Below are 8215 nucleotides of genomic sequence, written 5' to 3' on the forward strand. Positions count from 1 at the left end.
AGGGAGAAAGGTTCCAGCTTACCTTGCTGATAGACATGTGAGATTAATTCAGAAGTGTGGTGTGTGCAACCCAAATTGGAACATTGAGCTCTGGGTTGGCTGTTGGTATTTTTAAGGTTTACAAAGGCTCCAAACCAAGCAGTAAGAAACCAGCATTCATTTTCTAAAGCCAAACACTTTTTACTCTCATTGGCAAAAGAGAGAGAAAGAGCTGCCGTGATAACTTCTCTCTCCCTGGGGAGAGACCTTAGAACAGTGGTGGCGAACCTATGGCACAGGTGTCAGAGGTGGCACTCAGAGCCCTCTCTGTGGGCACACGCGAACAGAGTCGCCCCCCCTCCCCACATCTAGGCTGGCCTGGGTCTCTGGACTCAATTATTAGCATTAAACCTAAGACCTAGTTTTGGGGAAGCAGTGTAGGTAACCCTGTTAAGCGCTGCTAAACCCCACTGATTTTCATGTGAAGAACTGCGTGATCCTTTACCTGGAAGTAAGTTTGGTTGCTGGCAATGTGGCTTGCTTCTGAGTAAACCCTCCTAGGGTCGTGATTCACCAATTGGAAGAGTTGCACGGTTGCTTCAAAGCAAAACCAACGACTACCACCAAGCTTACTCCCAAGTAACGCACGCCTTGGAGCTAACCATTTTTTCTAAACTAAAACCTCAGTATTCAGGTTAAATTGCCGTGTTGGCACTTTGCAATAAATAAGTGGGTTTTGGGTTGCAATTTGGGCCCTCGGTCTCAAAAAGGTTCGCCATCACGGCCTTAGAAGAAACTGCCGAGTTTGCAAACATTAAGTATCTGTGAAACAACAACCCGGGCAGCTTTGTGCACAAAATGGAAAGGCGGCGATGCAGATAAATGTAAAATACATTGCAGCAGCTCTGGTTGTTTCCCGTGGCATCAGGCAATTACGATAACACAACTTTCAACTGTATTTCATTGTATTCGCCCTAAAAAGATGAATGAGCCGCCGGGGCAATCTACATATTGTAATTAACTGATAAATATTTAATAAGGGCAAGAACTTTATCCTTTTTGGTCTTCCCAGAAACAAACTTGGAGTCAGTGCTGAAAAATATATATATAATTTTTTAAAACAAAATTAAAGACTTTTCTTTTTCTTCCGAGCTTGAATTTATCAGTACTAATTTCTTTTAAAGAAAAAATAGAATGCAGAGAAGCGTGCCAAGGAAATGCAGAGAGAGGAATTAGCAAAGGAGGGAGGGGAAACTGCTGACATCAGCACAACTCTAGATTATAATCTGGAATCGAGTAATAAAAGCTTAGACAGCAGGAGGATGAATTTTGGGTGATTTCCATAAAATCAAAGAGAAGAGAGGCGAGGAAAGGGAAGGGAAGGGAAGGGAAGGCAAGAAAACACAACAGAGGGGAAAGCAAAGCAAAGAAGAAGAAGAATTTGGATTCATATCCCACCTTTCTCTCCTGCAAGGAGACTCAAAATGGCTTACAAGCTCCTTTCCCTTCCTCTCCCCACAACAGACACCTCGTGAGGTAGGTGGGGCTGAGAGAGTTCCAAAAAACTGTGACTAGCCCAAGGTCACCCAGCAGGAGTGTAGGAGTGCAGAAACACATCTGGTTCACCAGATAAGCCTCTGCCACTCAGAGGAGTGGGGAATCAAACCCGGTCTCCAGATTAGAATCCACCTGCTCTTAACCACTGCACCACGCTGGCTCTCCAGGAAAGGACAAGGAAGGCAAGGCAAGGCAAGGAAGCCTAGCCAGCAGACACATCCCTACTGTTAGTTGGGTGTCTTTGGGTCCCTCACTCCTTCTCAGCCTAATTTATTTCACAGGATTGTTGTGAAGATAACTTGGAGGAGAGGTGAACCACAAGTGCTGTGCTGAGCATGATGTAGTGGTTAAGAGCAGTGGACTGCAGTCTGGAGAACCAGGTTTGATTCCCCACCTCCACACGAGTGGCAGACTGTAATTTGGTGAACTGGCTTCGAGTCCCCATTCCTCCATGGGAAGCCTGCTGCATGAGCTTTGGCTAGTCACAGTTCTCTCAGAACTCTCTCAGCCCCATTTACCTCATGAGGTGCTTGTTGTGGGGAGAAGAAGGGGTTGTGATTGTGACTGTGAGCCACTTGGAGACTCCTTAGGGTCAAGAAAAAGCGGGGGTATAATATTCAATTCTAGTCCTCCTTTTTGGAGAATGGGTGAGATAAAATGTCATAAAGAAAAAAATACTTTAAAACTTGCTATATGGGACTGTTCAAGGTTAAAATGAATTTGACTTCCCTCGGGTCGTTTTGTATGAAGGTGGGAATGGGTTCCAGGGTTTTTTCCAATCAGAGTCCATTTCTCCTGCACGCTGAGCTTGGGTTTAAAATGGAAAATGCAAACCCTGAGACAGGCCTGATTTGAAGTTTTTAAGCTGTTAGTTGCTCTTAATTTTAAATGTATTTTAACTACTATAACTGTTTTAATTGTTTATTTAATCACATTTTACATATTTTATATATCACTTACCACTGAAAGTCGCTCTGAGCCCTTGTGGGGAGGATGGCGTATAAATCAAATAAATAAATAAATTTGGACATTGTATTCTTACAAAGCTATATATGCATACAATGTTTGACTTAATGCTACAATCCCGCACAGAGAACTGAGTTAATCTGGCCAGGACTGCCCTGTTCATAAACTCTGTTGCTCTAATCTAGGGAACCAGGGGCAAAATAGGAAGCTGTGTTCCATATGCTTCCCTTAGGAAGTTCTTTTGGCAGATTTTCAGGACTATCAGCTCTGGAAGGCATTAGGAGGGGAGGCCGGTGTGTGGACTGCATGCACATTTAGAACTCCCTCTAGTATCCCCTCACATGCCAGTGTGGTGCAATGGTTAAGAGCAGGTGGACTCTAAACTGGAAAACTGGGTTTGATTCCACACCTCCACACGAGTGTTGGACTCTTTTCTAGTGAACCAGATTTGTTTCCTCACTCCTACATTCCTGCTGGGTGACCTTAGTGTAGTCACTATTCCTCTGAACTCTCTCAGCCCCACCTACTTTACAAAGTGGTCTGTTGAGGGGAGAGAAAGGGACAGGAGTTTGAAAGTTGCCTTGCGACTGAATGGCACTTGTGGTCTCTTCCAACTCTATGATTTTATTATTCTGGAGACCCCATGGAGTTTTCAAGACATGAGAAGTTCAAAGGTGGTTTGCCATTGCCTGCCTCTGGATAGCAACTCTGGACTTCCCTGGTGGTCTCCCATCCAAATAATAACCAGGGCTGAACCTGCTTAGCTTCTGAGATCTGGCAAGATCAGGCAAGCCAAGCATGGAATAGTCTTATTCCTGAAGTCCAGCCAATGCCCACCGCGTGCACAGAAATGTGGATGTAGATCTGTATAAACAAACAGATCAGTCCTTGTGGTGGAGGGAATCCGTTTGTGCTCTTGAGCCGTCATACATGTGAAAGAAATCAACACAAAGCCTAACTAATTTTAAGATTTGGGGTGTGTTGTTTGTGTATAAAGTGCCATCGAGTTGCAGTTGACCTATGGTGAGGCAGAATTCAACTGTGGGTACTGTGCATCTTATTGGAAATGCTGCATGACCTGGACAGCTGTATCTCATAGGAGTAGCAGTGGCGTAGTGTTAAGAGCAGGTGCACTCTAATCTGGAGAACTGGGTTTGATTCCCCACTCCTCCGCCTGAGCTGTCGAGGCTTATCTGGGGAACTAGATTAGCCTGTGCACTTCAACAAATGCCAATTGGGTGACCTTGGGCTAGTCACAGCTTTTCGGAGCTCTTTCAGCCCCACCCATCTTACAGGGTGTTTGTTGCTGGGGGGGGAGGGAAAGGAGATTGTAAGCCCCTTTGAGTCTCCTCACAGGAGAGGAAAGGGGGGTATAAATCCAAACCTCCTCCTCCTCCTCCTCCTTCTGCTGCTGCTGCTGCTGCTGCTGCATTTTAATGGGGTAGGGTTTATATTTATTAGAGCCTGTATTAACTGATATTTAACGGATTTTAATCTGATATATGTGCTCTATTTTATATGTTGTTCACCGCCCTGAGCCCTCCGGGGGAGGGCGGTATATAAACCTAAATAACAACAACAACAACAACAACAACAACAACAACAACAACAACAACAACAACAACAATAATAATAATAATAATAATAATAATAATAATAATAATTCATATATTTGCCATGTGGATGATAACATTAAATGTTTGAGCTGCTGTTATTGAATGTTAAAAGCCCATCTTCTAGCTAATGTCAGAAATCCTTATAACAAACCTGTAAGGCAAGTTAATACCCTCATATCGCTGTTTTGGGGGTCTTGGTTGAATGCAAAGTGGCTTATCTATGACCACTCACAGGAAACCTTTTCCTGGGAGGAATTCCATTGAATAGTCCTGAATAAATTTGCTTAGGGTTGATCTCTTAGGCCAAATTACACATTCAAGTTTCTAAAGTTGGGTCCAAGTTCCAACTTGGGTACGCCTCAGCCCCACAATAACTACAGAAAATAGCTTTTTAAAAGAAAGAAAAGCCCAATCTGGTTCAGAATGCTCCCAAGGGGAAGGGAGGAGGAGGAAGGGCACCTGCCTCTTCCTCCCCAAGCTACTTTCCCATTCCTGGAACAGCACTCTGTTGTTTTACAGAGCCCAAACAGGCTTAGAATGCCACTGGGGCAGGGGCAAAGGCTATTTCCCCACTCCACAACAGCACTGCAGCGGCATTAGTCCTCTGTTTTTGCTGTTCTACATATGCAAAATACTCCAGACAGAGCAATAAAAACAGGCAAATAACTCCCTCCCAATTCAGGTCTGACAAGAGAAAATGGCTTGGGGGGGAGGAGGGAGACCTTCTTTCCTGCCATAGTGGAATTCCAAACCTGTTCGGGCTGTTCTTCATTTTTCAAAAACCACGCCCCTTCCCCCCCAGCTGCTGTGGGGAATCTCAGTTGGAACCTGAATCCAACTCTTTAAAAACTCAAATGTGTCATTTGGCCCTAAATTAGCTGATGGCTGAAATAGGCTTTAAACTGAATATGACCTTTGCAATCATAAGCATTGAATCACAACAGCTCTGGAGGTGAACCTATGGAATGTACTGATAGACCATCCTAAAGCCTGTATCAGCTTCTCCAGATACCATGAGGATCCACAATTCCCATCAGTCCCTGCCAGCATGGCCAAGTGGCAGGACTGATGGGAATTGTAGTCTATGAACATCTGGAGAGCCACAGGTTGCAGACCCCATTCTATAGGTTCAATTGGCCATGCTGGCAGGGGCTGATGGGAATTGTAGTTCATGAACAACTGGAGAGCCGCAGGTTGCAGACCCCATTCTGGGGAGACCTGTATCCAAATCCCTCCTTAGTCATGAAGCTCAATTCCTTCTTGAAGAAAGGATGAGACTGAAAGGTGACAAATAAATGAACCTTGTGTACTTTTGTCCATATTTGCTCAGCATATCATTCTACAATATTCTTACATACAGGTGGGGGGTTTTGTTCCCAAATGTGACTGATGTCAATAAGAGCCTGGTCAATTTTTGATGTTTGGATTTAGGAAATGCAGGAATTGAAATTCATAAGGAATGTAGTCGTCATTTGGTTTCTTTCCTTGTTTCTAGTCTTTTAATGTTTTGGATATCACATTTTCAAATTGACCATTGTGCAGCTCACATTAATTTGTGTAGGACAATTTCCCAATGAATCGTACCTTGTAACTTTAAAAGCTATCTGGGATTCTTGGAATTTAAATTTGGAGACAAGACCCTAGATTGTTCACTGAGCTGAAGGTCATCAGAAGGACAAATCACTACTTATTGTGTATCCACTCACCCTGTTAGTCCTTCTGATTAAATAAGTTCCTCAGATTTTAGCATTGCTTCTAAAAACCTGCAAAGTCCATTTTACCAGAGGTGAGAGCTGTCAGAGGTGAGAGCTGTCATTTTACCAGAAGTGAAATAACAGGAAAGTCCAAAAGCAGTTTATTCCAGGTGATATGAAGAGTAACAATGTAAAGCAAGTTCTGAGCTAGAGAGCTCAGATCCAGGACTTATATCCTTTAATCCTTCCCTCCCCGTTTCACCCCACACCAAATGTCCACTACAGTTTCTACTACAAAGCTACAAAACACCTGGGAACCTTTCACACCTCTTTGAAGATGGGCTGGCGCCAGGAGATTGCTAGGAAAGGAAGTGGGAAACAGGAAAGCAATTGCAAATCACACACAGCAAGACATCAAGATACAGACAGGCATGGTCCTGACATTCCGCCCACCTTAAGACCTCCCCCCGCCCCATTTCGGGTGATTGGGGTAAGCCTGGTGAAACGCCTTCACCAAGCGAGGGGCTCGGACATGTTCAGAATCGACTCATTCATTGTCCCCAGCCGGAAAATGGGTCCAAGCGATCAAATACTGTAGCCAGCCACTCTATGCACCCAGGAGTCTAAAACCTCTTTCACCCTCACATGGTGAGGTTCTCACCACTTCACCGCAGTATTAGCTAGCTCAATCGGACAAGGGTGCCAGTCATCTGGGGGAGGCGCCTTCTTGAGGAGGCTGCAATGAAAAACAGGATGTACAGACTTCAAGTTTTTAGGCAACTGTATCTCGGCCATCACATCATTAATCACTCTGAGGACCTGAAAAGGTCCAATATAATTTTTTCCCAGTTTTCTACACCCTTGCAGACCCCCACTGGCGTAATGCCCATTGGGCAAGGTGGGCAGCTGCCCAGGGCATCACCTTGTGGGGGGCATCAAAATGCTGGGTTCGTTTTTTGGTATTTTTAGTGGTTTTCCATTTTTGGCCTGCAGGGGCGCAGTTTTTAGGCTAGCAGCACCAAAATTTCAGCGTACCATCAGGAGACTGTCCTTATGATACCCCCCAGGTTTGGTGAGGTTTAAATAGAGAGTCTAGGTGTTATGGGATCCTCAGGTGCCTATCTCTCATTAGTTTTAATGGAAGGATAGCAGATAGCTACAGTTTTGAGGGTCCATAACTTTGGCCCCCCCCCGCACTCCCAAACTGCACTAAACCTGGGGGGGTATCATTTAGGGCAGTTCTTCCTTATGAGACCCCTCGAAAGTTTTGAGACTGTGCTCTTTCAGAAATAAAGTGCTCCTTCTCAGCCTTCAACTCCCCATTGACAGCATAGCAGAATTATCGTAGAATCAAAGATTCTGCAGAATTTCGGGATGTTCTTGCAGGGAGGGCATTCTTGGACGTATCAGCACAAATTTCAGGGTATCATCTGGAGACTGTCATGATGGCATTCCTCAAGGTTTGGTGCAGTTTGTTCAGGGGGTCCAAAGTTAAGTGGACCCCTCAAAAGGGTATCCCCCCCATCTCCTTAGCAAAGAATGGGGGGGGGATGGGGCACCCCCTTGGAGGGCATACATAACTTTGGACCCCCTAAACCAATCTGCACCAAACCTTGGGGGTACCATAAGGACAGTTTCCAGATGATACCCTGAAATTGTGGTGCCAATACATCCAAAAATGCGCCCCCTGCAGGAACATCCCAGAAATTTGCCCAAGAATCTTTGTTCTGCATTGAGTTTTCTGTACTGCTGTCCATGGGGGTTGCAGGCAGGGGGGGTGGCATTTCTGAAGGCACAGTCTCAAAACTTTCAAGGTCTCATCAGGAGACTGCCCTAATGATACCCCCCCCCCAGGTTTGGTGCAGGGGGGCAAAGTTATAGACCCTCAAAACTGTAGCCCCCATCTCCTATTAGCTCCCATTGGAAACAATGGGGGATAGGGGCACCCCCTTTGGGAGTCCATAACTTTGGACTCCTTGAACCAAACCTCACCAAACCTGGGGAGTAGCATAAGGACAGTCACCTGATGATATGCTGAAATTTTGGTGCTGATATGTCTAAAAAAGCATCCCCTGTAGGCACCAATGTCCTGGTGCAAAAGAATTTTTGGTTGTGGTGGAGTGGCCACCCATGGTGGGGGGGCATCCAACTCAGGTTTTGCCCAGGGCTACAGTTTGCCCAGGGCTGCCTCGTTACGCCCCTGCAGACCCTGCAAGTTCTTGGTGGACAAATACATCCAATTCGTCACAGCAAGGGTGAATGGCTGCCATTTTTTATCGGCCTGCCGCTTGTACCCCTGCTTAGCCTTCTCCAGGGCTTGCTGCATCGGTCCCCATGCTTGCCTGAGTAGTCCTGGCTTCTTTTCTGCAGTATTCCAGTGCATGTGTTTTCAGGCAAATGTCT

The sequence above is a fragment of the Sphaerodactylus townsendi genome, linkage group LG03, assembly GCF_021028975.2.
Source record: "Sphaerodactylus townsendi isolate TG3544 linkage group LG03, MPM_Stown_v2.3, whole genome shotgun sequence".
Taxonomy (NCBI): Eukaryota; Metazoa; Chordata; class Lepidosauria; order Squamata; family Sphaerodactylidae; genus Sphaerodactylus; species Sphaerodactylus townsendi.